The sequence below is a fragment of the Sinocyclocheilus grahami genome, unplaced genomic scaffold, assembly GCF_001515645.1.
Source record: "Sinocyclocheilus grahami isolate Dianchi unplaced genomic scaffold, SAMN03320097.WGS_v1.1 scaffold440.1, whole genome shotgun sequence".
Taxonomy (NCBI): domain Eukaryota; kingdom Metazoa; phylum Chordata; class Actinopteri; order Cypriniformes; family Cyprinidae; genus Sinocyclocheilus; species Sinocyclocheilus grahami.
Window position 1 is genome coordinate 1,784,212 of NW_015505619.1, and position 15,622 is coordinate 1,799,833.

Consider the following 15,622-nt stretch of genomic DNA (forward strand, 5'->3'; position numbering starts at 1 on the left):
GTAGACATGTGGGGGCGTGTTAGAACGAGGCGTTTTAGGTAGATGTGGCTGACTCTTAACTTTTATAAAGAATATCTCTTTGGATTTGAGACTTTAGTCTTTGCAACTTTACAGATCTTCTTTATGCACCAAGAGCTTGTAACACTCCAAAGAGAAAGGAAAAATTGAAATCGCATCATATGACCCCTTTAAGGCAACACATCATGACAGCGCTGACACACAACAAATTAGTGACAGACACTTCATGACAAAAAAGCCTAGTAAATGTCCTCACTTACGTTATTTGCGGCTTCCATCGTGATGTGAATAATAGCAAGTTAGTTTATCAGCATATTTTTTTTTTTTCCGAGAGATCCCCACAGCGGACAGAACTTGTCATAAAGTTAGTGATAACAAGGCCCCCCCATTTAGAGGAAAGATATGATTGGTAAATTTTTCTGTCATTCGAAATTACTCCCCCATTGATTTACTATTGCTTGGCCCTCTGTAATTGCATAGCTAGACCACGAATTACAGAGCCGCAAACTCTAGGCGGAAACATTAAAATATGAAGAAAATGGGCGGTGTCGATAAGTCCATTCACTGAATACGCAGATTTGAAGAGGTTTTTTTTTTTCACAGAAGTTGTATTTATTTTATTTAGATGATGTTTGTCAAATTATGAATTGCTTAAATAAAATTAGTAATAATTATATTTGTATTAAAAATTATATTTTAAAACATTTATTTAAACATTTTAAATATTGTTTTTACAATAAGTTAGGCCCTCTCTGAGGGCCCTGACGGTTCCCCACTGCAATCTACATATAAAATATACTAAAGTCCCACTTAAGTGGTTTTAAAAAATCACTCAGAAGTTCAACTTATTGCATTTAATATAACTTTAAATTGTGATACATTTGAAATTAATTGCAAATACAATGTACTTAAGCTGCGAAAACATTACATTTAATTTGCCCTTAAGTGTGTTCTTAGAAGTATATTATTTCCGCAATAAGTACACTTTATAAAAGTATACTTAAGTGCACTTCTTTTTCACAAGGGGTGATTTGCATCATTCACTGCATTTATTTCAAGTTATTTGTGTGTTATCCGTGCACGGGTGGTGCATGCTGATAAGACTGTGGGTTATGGTCCAATAACTCTTGCTTCTTTCTCTCCCCACAGGCTTGGTGAACCTGTATTTTAGAGGGTTTTTTTATTTTATTTTAATATCCTAGCTTTCCAAAATAGAGTTTTAAGATTTTGGAATGAACAACATTTTTACTTTGATCCAATTTATTATTGATGGACGCTTTATTAATCAACAATATTTGGACTTGAAGAACACATCTCTGTTCCTTTTGTTATTGGCTGTTGAACTTGTGTTGCTGTAAATTTTCCGTAGTTGTGAGTCAACCTTGGTTACACTTAGACTAACAATGGGTTCGTAAATGAGTAGCCTATCCTACACAGATTGATTAACAGCTAGTTAGAGATTAATCTTTGTATTTTAATTTGGTTGGCAGAGGAAAAGAGGATAAGAATGATCAATAAAATATTTCTGGTAAATTCTGTCGAATGTTTTCCTCCAGTTAAACATTTCCTAAATAATGGGAATATATATCTCACTAAAGAAACCCAGTGGGCATCAGAAGGCTTACACACCGAGGGCACACAGAAACTACAGGTGAGCAAATACTTTATGAACATGCAAATAGTCACCAAAAATTATGAACTACTTAGACCTTAACAACAATACTGCAGTGCAGATTCAAAAAATCATTATAAGAAACAAAATATCTTCAGACAAATCAAATGCAAATACAAAAGGAGATAATTTAGAATTTGAAAATATTACAGGGTTCACTGAAGAAAAGATTTACTTCTTTTAGTACCTATTGGATTTTTTAAAAACCACTGAAGTAGATCATAATAATACATATTTTAAAGGGATTTTAAATCATCGTGAGAAGTAATAAAATGAGCAGTTGCGTGGTATCTTAAAATAAATGCATGAAAGTAAATAAATAAAAGTTCAGCATTTTACATGTACTGTGCCTGCTAACCTGTTACTTATATTTCAATTTAAAAACTCCCCTTAGGAATTACAAAATAACAAAGTTGACAATTCATTTTTTTTCCCGTTTCTTTATTAGATTTATTAGAGCAATGGAATCAAAGGCATTTGAAGTCGCAGCCCTAGGAAGACCTCTGTTTCCCGGTATGCTGTATGACTGCCGCACGGATTCCTTCATACCAGGTGCTGTCTTCCTTTGTTTAATGGTTTTTATTTATTTATTTATTTTCACCCAACTGCTAATTTACAGTACTTCAGGGAAACGATTAGAGGTAGATGATGATGGAGCAATAGCCTGACATATAGTGCAACTGTGCCTCCTGAATTCAGGTCTTGGCTCAAGGTCCTTTGCCAATCCTGTTCCCCTCTCTCTCTGCCCTGCTGTTTCCTTTCTCACCTATACTGTCCTGTCTAATAAAGGCCGAAAATATAACCTAAATATAGTGTGCAAAATCTGTGGCCAATATATTGTTTAGGCCTACTATATAATTTTTCATTATTATTGTGGTCTCAAGCACATCCGCAGAGTATCAAGTGCCATTGTTTTGAGGCTTGTTTTAATTGTGATCATCTGTAATGATATGCTGTTTTAAATGTTCTGTTTATGTGGTATGAATTAATTAGTGAAAACACATGGGTGCATTGTGCATAGATCTTTAAATAATCCTCAAAAAGTGACATGAGAGGTTAACTAGGCTAACAACACTGACTATATGTCGTGTCTTATCTTCAAGTAATCCTTACAACTATGACATGTTAACTTACACTCTTAAAAATAAAGGTGCTTCACGATGCCATAGAAGAACCTTTTTGTCTAAACGGTTCCATAAAGAACCTTTAACATCTGAAGAACCTTGCTGTTTCACAAAAGCTTCTTTGTGGCGAAAGAAGGTTCTTCAGATTACAAAAAGATAAGAAAGAGATGCTTCTTTAAAGAACCTTTGACTGAATGGTTCTTCTATGGCATCGCTTGAAGAACCTTCTGAAGCACCTTTATTTTTAAGAGTGTAGCTAAAACATGTTGAACCACTGATTTTGAACAAACACTGAACAAACAAATACTTGTTATAGCTAACATGATTTTTATATTAATTAAAACCTTTCTGATGATATGACAATTCACTAGGTATACCTAAACTCTGATGTTTTTACCTGTTCCTATTTAGGGGTCCATCTGGTAACACTTTAGACTACTGTTCCATCATTAATTAATAACTACACAGAAACAATTGAGTAACACTATATTAACATTCTAGCAACTAAGCTGCTATTAGGAAACATTTATTAAAGAATTAGAAAGTATTAGCACTAAATGAGGTAGTTACCTAGATAATCAGTAACTACTTTTTTCCAATACTTCCTGGAAGACAACTAAGAACTACCATATACTGGCTCTTATTTCATGTGAACAACGCATGGTAACCCAATAATATTGACTCAAGTAATTCAGAAGGAATTACTAATTATTTAGAACATCTAACTGGGCTTATTTCCATGTTTGGTATAAGTAACATAGGGTGGTAATAGACAAGAAACCCACAGTTTTATATGATCCTGCAGCTTACTATCCATCTAAAATTAACTGTACTGTAAACTACACTAAAGTGCTACTTACATGTTCCAGTGATTTTAAATAGGACAATAAATATAACCACATTTAAAGTCCATGTAAAGCAATAATAAATATGTTTTGAGCTTGTTACACCACGGAAAAATGTGTTATTAACCACCCAGACAAATTCGAATGATTAAAAAAAAAAAAGTAAATAAAATAAGGTATCAAAATCTTGATAAATGAAGCCGTATTCTCTGCTCTTAAATGCTGGGTGCGTGTTCGCTTTCTACACTGAAACCACACACACTCGCAGGAAAGCTGCAGTCTTGCTTAAATGTCAAATACCGCTACAACCTGAATAGATGCTCCCTCTAGCAGCTTAATTTAAAAAAGGAGACCAAGCTGTTTTGTAAATTATCGCAACCAGGTAATATGCATTTACATGACAAAGGCAAAGCTAGTAAGAAGACTGTAAGCTGTAGTAACTAATAGTAATGACAGTAACTCGTGATTAAGCAGGCAAACCACTGATGCTAATGCACTCTAGTTATAGGTTTACTTTGATGTCCTACAATGATCTGTCTGTGCAGCGCTGCTTCAAGTTGAACACACCTCTAATAGTGTTAGGTCTTTGTAACGTTTCAACAATACATTTCGAACATTTATAATGTCTCTGGATTGCCTTTAAACAGACTTTAACACTTTGAGGAATTTTTAAAAGGTTAAAACATGCACCATACCAAGCCATGTGTGTCTTGGCCAGTTGCCATACTGCATAAAGCATTGATGTTGTGACAGTTTTTACTGTGATGGGACCCATTATCATGATATCACCTAGGGCCCCACAAACACACAGGCCAGCCCTGTCCTTAACACAACTGTTAAATCTGTGCCTTATTATTAAAAGTGCCTTATAGATATAAGAGCTGCACATTTACTTCAACAGTACATTATTTTTGTACACAACTGGTAAAGTAACACTTCTCATTTCAGGTGTTACTTTGTGGGATAAGAAATCATTGAGTGAAGATTTAGACAGTCATCCTCAGCTCCTGACAGATTTGAAGTTCAGTAGCTCTGACTCGCTCTCTATGTTCTGTTTATGTGGTATGAATTAATTAGTGAAAACACATGGGTGCATTGTGCATAGATCTTTAAATAATCCTCAAAAAGTGACATGAGAGGTTAACTAGGCTAACAACACTGACTATATGTCGTGTCTTATCTTCAAGTAATCCTTACAACTATGACATGTTAACTTACACTCTTAAAAATAAAGGTGCTTCACGATGCCATAGAAGAACCTTTTTGTCTAAACGGTTCCATAAAGAACCTTTAACATCTGAAGAACCTTGCTGTTTCACAAAAGCTTCTTTGTGGCGAAAGAAGGTTCTTCAGATTACAAAAAGATAAGAAAGAGATGCTTCTTTAAAGAACCTTTGACTGAATGGTTCTTCTATGGCATCGCTTGAAGAACCTTCTGAAGCACCTTTATTTTTAAGAGTGTAGCTAAAACATGTTGAACCACTGATTTTGAACAAACACTGAACAAACAAATACTTGTTATAGCTAACATGATTTTTATATTAATTAAAACCTTTCTGATGATATGACAATTCACTAGGTATACCTAAACTCTGATGTTTTTACCTGTTCCTATTTAGGGGTCCATCTGGTAACACTTTAGACTACTGTTCCATCATTAATTAATAACTACACAGAAACAATTGAGTAACACTATATTAACATTCTAGCAACTAAGCTGCTATTAGGAAACATTTATTAAAGAATTAGAAAGTATTAGCACTAAATGAGGTAGTTACCTAGATAATCAGTAACTACTTTTTTCCAATACTTCCTGGAAGACAACTAAGAACTACCATATACTGGCTCTTATTTCATGTGAACAACGCATGGTAACCCAATAATATTGACTCAAGTAATTCAGAAGGAATTACTAATTATTTAGAACATCTAACTGGGCTTATTTCCATGTTTGGTATAAGTAACATAGGGTGGTAATAGACAAGAAACCCACAGTTTTATATGATCCTGCAGCTTACTATCCATCTAAAATTAACTGTACTGTAAACTACACTAAAGTGCTACTTACATGTTCCAGTGATTTTAAATAGGACAATAAATATAACCACATTTAAAGTCCATGTAAAGCAATAATAAATATGTTTTGAGCTTGTTACACCACGGAAAAATGTGTTATTAACCACCCAGACAAATTCGAATGATTAAAAAAAAAAAAGTAAATAAAATAAGGTATCAAAATCTTGATAAATGAAGCCGTATTCTCTGCTCTTAAATGCTGGGTGCGTGTTCGCTTTCTACACTGAAACCACACACACTCGCAGGAAAGCTGCAGTCTTGCTTAAATGTCAAATACCGCTACAACCTGAATAGATGCTCCCTCTAGCAGCTTAATTTAAAAAAGGAGACCAAGCTGTTTTGTAAATTATCGCAACCAGGTAATATGCATTTACATGACAAAGGCAAAGCTAGTAAGAAGACTGTAAGCTGTAGTAACTAATAGTAATGACAGTAACTCGTGATTAAGCAGGCAAACCACTGATGCTAATGCACTCTAGTTATAGGTTTACTTTGATGTCCTACAATGATCTGTCTGTGCAGCACTGCTTCAAGTTGAACACACCTCTAATAGTGTTAGGTCTTTGTAACGTTTCAACAATACATTTCGAACATTTATAATGTCTCTGGATTGCCTTTAAACAGACTTTAACACTTTGAGGAATTTTTAAAAGGTTAAAACATGCACCATACCAAGCCATGTGTGTCTTGGCCAGTTGCCATACTGCATAAAGCATTGATGTTGTGACAGTTTTTACTGTGATGGGACCCATTATCATGATATCACCTAGGGCCCCACAAACACACAGGCCAGCCCTGTCCTTAACACAACTGTTAAATCTGTGCCTTATTATTAAAAGTGCCTTATAGATATAAGAGCTGCACATTTACTTCAACAGTACATTATTTTTGTACACAACTGGTAAAGTAACACTTCTCATTTCAGGTGTTACTTTGTGGGATAAGAAATCATTGAGTGAAGATTTAGACAGTCATCCTCAGCTCCTGACAGATTTGAAGTTCAGTAGCTCTGACTCGCTCTCTAGTAAGTCCAGTCTCCTGGATGTAAGTGCTTCCCTGAAGGCCAGCTTCCTGGGGGGGCTGGTGGAGGTAGGAGGATCTGCCAAATACCTGTGTGACACCAAATCCTCAAACCAACAGTCCCGAGTTACTATGTATTATAGTGAAACCTCCAGATTCGACCAGCTCACTATGACCCAGCTGGGCAAGATCACCTACCCTCAGGTGTTTGACCAGAAAACGGCAACTCATGTGGTCACGGCTGTTCTGTACGAAAAGCTCAGGCCTTCATGGTGTTTGATCAGATGTCTTCAAAAGATGAAAAAAAGCAAGAGATCGAGGGAAAACTGCATGTCATGGTCCGGAAGCTTCCTGGATTTTCTATTGAGGGAGAAGGATCAGTAAATATGACAGAAGATGAAAAGAAAATCGCTGAGAATATCACCTGCATATTTCATGGTGACTTCCATCTTGAGCAGAACCCTACCACATACACGGAAGCCCTGAATTTGTACAAGCGGCTCCCAACTGTGCTGAAGGAGAATCCACAGAATGCAGTTCCATTAAAAGTTTGGCTATATCCTCTTCATTTATTGGACATAAAAGCTGCTAAGTTGGAGAGAGAAATCAGCACAAATCTGGTTTCCAACACTGAAGATATAATGGAGGAGCTGGGAGAGGTACAGAGGACATGCAACGACCTGTCCAGAATAACAATGGTAAATGCTTTTAGTGACCTTGAAGACAGGCTGCACTCATTTCAGGACTCATTTAGTATCTACAAGACAGTGCTCCAGAAAGCATTGGCCAGAGTCTTGCCTGCTATTCGAGGAGGAGGGGAGGAGCAGCAGTCACTGGAAGACATCCTGAAGATCCACTACAGCTCCCCTTTTAATGCTGACAAACTTAATCAGTGGTTACACGATGCAAAATCTGAACTTCACCTCTTGAATTCTCAGACCAAGACACTGGAGCAGATCAGAATCGAAGATTCAGATGGTTTGAACACCATCCTCCTTGATCCTGATATTGATGCTGTGGTGTGCTTGACCTTCACATCTCTGAAGTATGAAGACCCATATCTTTCAACCCTGAAAGAGTTCCTGACATGCTGACATGTTTAAAGAGCTAGATGAAACAAAATGCTCTTTGTGGCATCTGGCAGAAAATGGTTCAATACTCCTGACGTCATAAAAAAGATGAGAGAGAACTTATCTCGCTTCAGAGGTTTTTCAGAGGCCAATAACGATGAAAAGAGAATCAACGTCATTATTTCTGCTGTCTCTGATCCCTCAAATCCAGGCTCCTCTATCTATTTGTACGAAAACGCAAATCTAACAGATGCACAGTTTGAGCCTGTGTCCAAACCATCCCCACCGATAGTAAAGAATGTCCTGGACCAAACCGTGTCCCTCAAACTGCAAAAGTCTCCAAGTGGAGTAACAGTGCAGTACAGAGTAGAGTACAAGGAGCTAAAAGCAGATTCTGGAGCTGAGGAGGGGAAAGAGTGGCTTGTCATAAACGCAGATCATGACGACTTTAATCTGACTGAATTGGAATCTGGAAAGCAGTACATGATCCGCTACAGAATAGTGGGTAAAGTGGGAGTGAGTGAAGCCAGTGATACTGTAAGCAACATACCGTCTTCAGGTAAGTGTCATCTGCACATTTTCATGTAAAACCTAACTTTCATAAAAACAGTATTTTATAACAGGAGTGACTCTCAAACTGTCCCATTCACACAGCGGCTTATATACAGTATTCCAGCTGCTACTATAAGAATGAATACAGGGAGTGGAGTTTTATGATAAAAAATATTAAACAACTTACAGTAATATCCAGGAATGCAAACTGCTCACCTTTGGCAAATTTCACTGATTTGAATAATAATAATAATAATAATAATAATAATAAGGGCCCCACAAACACACAGGCCAGCCCTGTCCTTAACACAACTGTTAAATCTGTGCCTTATTATTAAAAGTGCCTTATAGATATAAGAGCTGCACATTTACTTCAACAGTACATTATTTTTGTACACAACTGGTAAAGTAACACTTCTCATTTCAGGTGTTACTTTGTGGGATAAGAAATCATTGAGTGAAGATTTAGACAGTCATCCTCAGCTCCTGACAGATTTGAAGTTCAGTAGCTCTGACTCGCTCTCTAGTAAGTCCAGTCTCCTGGATGTAAGTGCTTCCCTGAAGGCCAGCTTCCTGGGGGGGCTGGTGGAGGTAGGAGGATCTGCCAAATACCTGTGTGACACCAAATCCTCAAACCAACAGTCCCGAGTTACTATGTATTATAGTGAAACCTCCAGATTCGACCAGCTCACTATGACCCAGCTGGGCAAGATCACCTACCCTCAGGTGTTTGACCAGAAAACGGCAACTCATGTGGTCACGGCTGTTCTGTACGAAAAGCTCAGGCCTTCATGGTGTTTGATCAGATGTCTTCAAAAGATGAAAAAAAGCAAGAGATCGAGGGAAAACTGCATGTCATGGTCCGGAAGCTTCCTGGATTTTCTATTGAGGGAGAAGGATCAGTAAATATGACAGAAGATGAAAAGAAAATCGCTGAGAATATCACCTGCATATTTCATGGTGACTTCCATCTTGAGCAGAACCCTACCACATACACGGAAGCCCTGAATTTGTACAAGCGGCTCCCAACTGTGCTGAAGGAGAATCCACAGAATGCAGTTCCATTAAAAGTTTGGCTATATCCTCTTCATTTATTGGACATAAAAGCTGCTAAGTTGGAGAGAGAAATCAGCACAAATCTGGTTTCCAACACTGAAGATATAATGGAGGAGCTGGGAGAGGTACAGAGGACATGCAACGACCTGTCCAGAATAACAATGGTAAATGCTTTTAGTGACCTTGAAGACAGGCTGCACTCATTTCAGGACTCATTTAGTATCTACAAGACAGTGCTCCAGAAAGCATTGGCCAGAGTCTTGCCTGCTATTCGAGGAGGAGGGGAGGAGCAGCAGTCACTGGAAGACATCCTGAAGATCCACTACAGCTCCCCTTTTAATGCTGACAAACTTAATCAGTGGTTACACGATGCAAAATCTGAACTTCACCTCTTGAATTCTCAGACCAAGACACTGGAGCAGATCAGAATCGAAGATTCAGATGGTTTGAACACCATCCTCCTTGATCCTGATATTGATGCTGTGGTGTGCTTGACCTTCACATCTCTGAAGTATGAAGACCCATATCTTTCAACCCTGAAAGAGTTCCTGACATGTGACATGTTTAAAGAGCTAGATGGAAACAAAATGCTCTTTGTGGCATCTGGCAGAAAATGGTTCAATACTCCTGACGTCATAAAAAAGATGAGAGAGAACTTATCTCGCTTCAGAGGTTTTTCAGAGGCCAATAACGATGAAAAGAGAATCAACGTCATTATTTCTGCTGTCTCTGATCCCTCAAATCCAGGCTCCTCTATCTATTTGTACGAAAACGCAAATCTAACAGATGCACAGTTTGAGCCTGTGTCCAAACCATCCCCACCGATAGTAAAGAATGTCCTGGACCAAACCGTGTCCCTCAAACTGCAAAAGTCTCCAAGTGGAGTAACAGTGCAGTACAGAGTAGAGTACAAGGAGCTAAAAGCAGATTCTGGAGCTGAGGAGGGGAAAGCCTAAACACAGATCATGACGACTTTAATCTGACTGAATTGGAATCTGGAAAGCAGTACATGATCCGCTACAGAATAGTGGGTAAAGTGGGAGTGAGTGAAGCCAGTGATACTGTAAGCACTATACCGTCTTCAGGTAAGTGTCATCTGCACATTTTCATGTAAAACCTAACTTTCATAAAAACAGTATTTTATAACAGGAGTGACTCTCAAACTGTCCCATTCACACAGCGGCTTATATACAGTATTCCAGCTGCTACTATAAGAATGAATACAGGGAGTGGAGTTTTATGATAAAAAATATTAAACAACTTACAGTAATATCCAGGAATGCAAACTGCTCACCTTTGGCAAATTTCACTGATTTGAATAATAATAATAATAATAATAATAATAATAACAATAACAAAAATAATACTAATAATGCATTTTATATATCATGCGCTTTTCTTAAACCCAAAGCACTACAACAACAAGCATACATGGTTTACAACAATGAGCAACTCAAAAAAGAAACAAATTAGAACATACTCAATTACAATAAGCAGCTATAAAAAAAATCTCTAATTCCTGCTGGTAGAGCATTTCATAATCGTGGAGCTGAGACAAAAAAAGTTCTATGACCCATAGAGTTTAATTTATATGCAGGCTGCTGATGAGCTGGAGTATAAGAGGCAACTAAACTGGATAAATAAGCAGGGGCAGTCCTGTGAATAGCTTTATATGTTAAAATCTGAATTTTAAAATCAATACGTGCCTGGATAGGAAGCCAATGCAAGTTACAAAGTGCCAGAGAAATATATTGATGAGCAGTTGTACACATTAGTACCCGGGCATCTGAATTCTGAATATATTGTAATTTCTTAATAGACTTATCAGGGAGATCAACGTAAAGTGCATTACAGTAATCAAGTCTCAATGTAATAAAGGCATGAATAAGCCTTTCTGCATCAGGCAGTGATAGAGAAGGACGTAGTCTGGCAATATTTCTTGTAGTTTTTGAGACCATTTTAATATAGGCATCGAACATTAGTTGAGGATCAAAAATAATGCCAAGATTGCATACTTGGGTGGACGAGGTAGTAAAGTCACAATCAGCAATCAAATTAGAACTTTATATAAAGATGCTGGCATACCGACACATAAAAGTTCTGTTTTTGACTCATTTAGCTTAAGAAAATGATTGTGCATCCAGGCTTTTCTCTCACCCAAGCAAGCAGTAAGCACTGTAACTGCAAGATTAGGATTAGGGTGTGTGCTGAGATAGATCTGAGTATCATCAGCTTAACAATGAAACCCTAACTCAAATTTACGAATGATCTGACCCAAAGGCGACATATAAATGCTACACAAGATAGGCCCAAGCACAGACCCCTACAGGGCAGCCTGCTGAACTAATATTGGTTCAGATTGACATTTCCTCAGCCAATCAAATTAAAAAGGGATTTGTAAAATAAGATTTAAACCATTTAAATGCAGTACTAGAGATGCCTAACCATGTATGCAATCCTTTAAGAAGGACAGCATGAAATACAGTGTCAAAAGCAGCAGTAATGTCTAACAGGAGTAGAATACTACAGGCCCCCATGCCAGCAGAGATGAGAAGGTCATTTGTAACCTGGTCTAGAGCAGTCTCATTGCTATGACCTGATCTGAATCCAGATTGAAATGGTTAAGATATTGTTTATGGACAGGTATTGCTGTAATTGGCCAGCAACAACTCGTTCAAGAACCTTATTCAGAAATGGTAGATGGGCAATAGGCCTGACATTAGAACCAGTCTTTTTAGGAACTGGTGTAATGGCAGCTAACTTAAAGGCTGGTGGAACCTTTCAAGTAGATAGTGAGTTATTAACGCTTGCAGTAATGGAAAGGCACAAGAATGTTACACACTGTTTCAAAACCTCAGTGGGCATGAGATCAAGAGAGCATGCAGATGAATTCATAGAGGTGACCCATTTCAAAATATCAACTGTAGTAACAGTAGCAAAATTTGAAAAATTACATGATAAATGTGTAGGATGGAACTCATTAGTCAGCAATGAAGAACCAGCAAGCATGGAATTATAGATATCTTGAACTTTCTCTGTAAAATACTTATGAAATTTGTTACACATCTCAACAGAGGGTCAAATGTTTTGATTATGAGGCTTCGAAAACGTAATTGTTTTAAACAACTTTCTTGGATTATCAACACCTTCATTAATCATATGTGAGTAGTATGCCTCTCTGGTAGACTTAAGGGCAAGATGATACTTCCAACTGCTGCTCATCAAACATCAATTTATGGACAGTAAGACAAGATTTGGCCAGAATAGCATTTAAGTTATTCATCACATAATTCCTCATGTAAATCCTAACTGCGAATGTAACCAGCAAAAACAAAGAAACATTAATGTTGCTTGAATTTATGTATAGTTCAACTTTAGTGATATTGAACTGTCCCTCTATGGAAAAGAGCTGTGTAAAAATTATATTTTACAAAAAAGTTCTATTGGCCATGTACACCAGGAAATTCAAGACAAATTAACTCAAAGAAATATGCCAGTTTGCTTGTTCAAATAGCATCATATGTTTGTATTATATTTTTATATTATAACTTCCATGCTATTTATAGAGTCATATTCCTCTTATTTGAGGTTGTGGGTGATTATTCTGAACACATTGTAATGTTCCCCTGGAAATGTTTTTATTTTTTTTTAATGAGATGATTGACAATCCTGGCTCAGGATCGAGAAAGGTCCCTGAGCCAGGATTCAAAACTCAGGTTTGCCCCAAAACCCAACCACACATCTCAAAGAACTATCTCCTTCAACAAAATATTACAAGAATAGGCCAACATAAATGCCCTTTTTCAAGAGAGAGTGAGACCGAGCAGATCTATACAGGTGGAGCTGGGGAAGGTGGTGGGTTTCAGAGGAACTCTGAAAGCACGCTGCAAATGCTCAAGTGAATGCTAACCAGCCATTTAAATGTAAAGTAGCCAGCTTATAGGCTGTGTATGCAACATGAGCCAATCAGCTTGCATGTCTACAGTTCTGTGACGTTGGTTAGTGGTCACATGACATAGAGGTAGACATAAAATATTTCATCTTTAGTAATAGTATTCATCATAGTAAGTGTGCTATTTTGATTGTTATTTTTAAATTATTTACATTTTGAAATTTTTATTATTAGATTTATATTAAAATCACAAACCCCCTGCAGTTCCTTTACAACCCCCATTTTTAAAATGTATTTATTTATTTACAGATTCTTACAATCCATTATTCTGCATACATTTCTTCACCTCTTCCAACACATACAGATTGTCATTAAAAAATCTTTCTGGCTTTGACTGTCTTTTGTGCTAATTTTTATGGGGGAATAAACACACTCGCCTTAAGAAATCATTCCTACAATTTCCTAAGGCTAAGGAAGGCCTCACACTTTCCAACTTCCAGAAATATTACTGGGCCTGCAGAATTAGTAGACTTCTATTTTGGAACAGGGATAGCTACTCCGAACAACTGTCCACCATTGGTGCATATGGAAACTTTGTTGAAAAATGTATCTGTATTCTAATGTTTGTTCTCAACGTATCCAAAATGAACACCTATTGTAAATTTGTTCAGCAAGCTGCAAAAAAAAAAAAAAAAAAAAGGATTTTACACTATTTTAATATACATATTAATATTTCATATACATATTAATATACATATTAATATTTCATGTATGGCCTTGGCAGGCATGTATTATGATGCTAAGTTGGGCAGAGTCCAGGGTCCTCCCCAGCTCTACAGCGCCCCACAATTTTCCAATGTAAATCTACAGTGAAAAATGGAACTGCAGCATGCTCTAATTTAGAAACATTAGAGGAGATATAAGGCTGCCCCGCGTATTCTCATGTTACCTTGCATAAATCTCAATCCAGACCAAGACATTATCAATCAGATTCAGCTATGTATATTAGTCTGCATCAGGTCTGTAACGGTTCTGTTCAAACAGTGCTGGTTTACTGAAAATACAGTTGTGAGTCAGTTCAGCTATTGAATTACATTGTCACTCCTATTATTAAGAGAACTGTGTGTGAATTTTTTTCTATATTTACAACCCGCCATATTCTGCTGCTGTGTGAATGTAGCAACATTTTTTTGTCTCCCAATTCCATTCTCAGCACAAGATGTGATTGTGGGTGGGAAACTATATTTACAACCCGCCATATTCTGCTGCTGTGTGAATGTAGCAACATTTTTTTTGTCTCCCAATTCCATTCTCAGCACAAGATGTGATTGTGGGTGGGAAAGGAGGTGATGAATTCTCCTTTAAGTCCTTTTCCAGCAGCATTTGGAAGATCAGCATTACTTACAGCAAGGTGTGTAACGATTGTTTTCATTCTATTTTATATTCTTTGATTCATACTATTTGATTCACAGTGTTTTCATTTAGTTACTTGATTCACATGAAACACATTTGTGCTTTTTAGATGACACTGAACACAATCCAGGTGATTTTCAACACTGGCCACATGGTGAAAGTCGGTAATTCAGCAGGATCAAAAGAACAAACATTTCAACTTGACGAAAATGAGAAAATTGTCGCTGCAACATTGTGGCCAAATTATTATCTTAACAGATGTGGGGGTTTGGAATTTGTGATTGCCAAAAACGGTAGTGAAAGAATGTTATCTGTTAAGTGTGATGCACTGGGTGAGCCTGTGAGAGTTGATGTGAAGTCTGGAAAGTGTTATGGCATTAAGGGGAGAAGCGGAGATGACATCGATGCTCTGGGTTTCTATTTCATTTAGTCTCCAGCTTTACACATCTGTTGCTGACAGTATCCAAATATCTGAACTTCAAAAAAGCTAACTATATATATATATCAGATTTTAAGTAAATGTGAATGATCAGATTTTAATCAGCAGTATTTTGATATTGTCAATCAGACAGTTAATTTTTTTTTGTAGTTAAATGGAACCATAAAAAACAAATACATTAAAAGTTAATAGTATCAGATCTATTAGTCAGTCAATAAATAGTGATTGTGTTTGAGGATATTCTGGGAGAACAATGTATTGCATCTCATTCTGTCATTTTTTAAAGAGTATTGTGTATTTCATTCTTTTACTTTAGTTGTAATTTGTTGCTCACAAATGTTCTTTTTAATGTTCACAGTAACTAATTATATAACATTGTACATCATTGTGTGTCCAGGACAAAAGCCAAAGAAAATTGAAGTAGAAAGAGAAACTTCACCATGGG

The 15,622-nt window shown here is 36.9% G+C and overlaps 1 pseudogene; it reads left to right on the forward strand.

Moving 5' to 3' along the window:
- Nucleotides 1-1,651: 1,651 nt before the first annotated feature.
- Nucleotides 1,652-15,168, forward strand: LOC107552042 (uncharacterized; annotated as a pseudogene).
- Nucleotides 15,169-15,622: the final 454 nt, after the last annotated feature.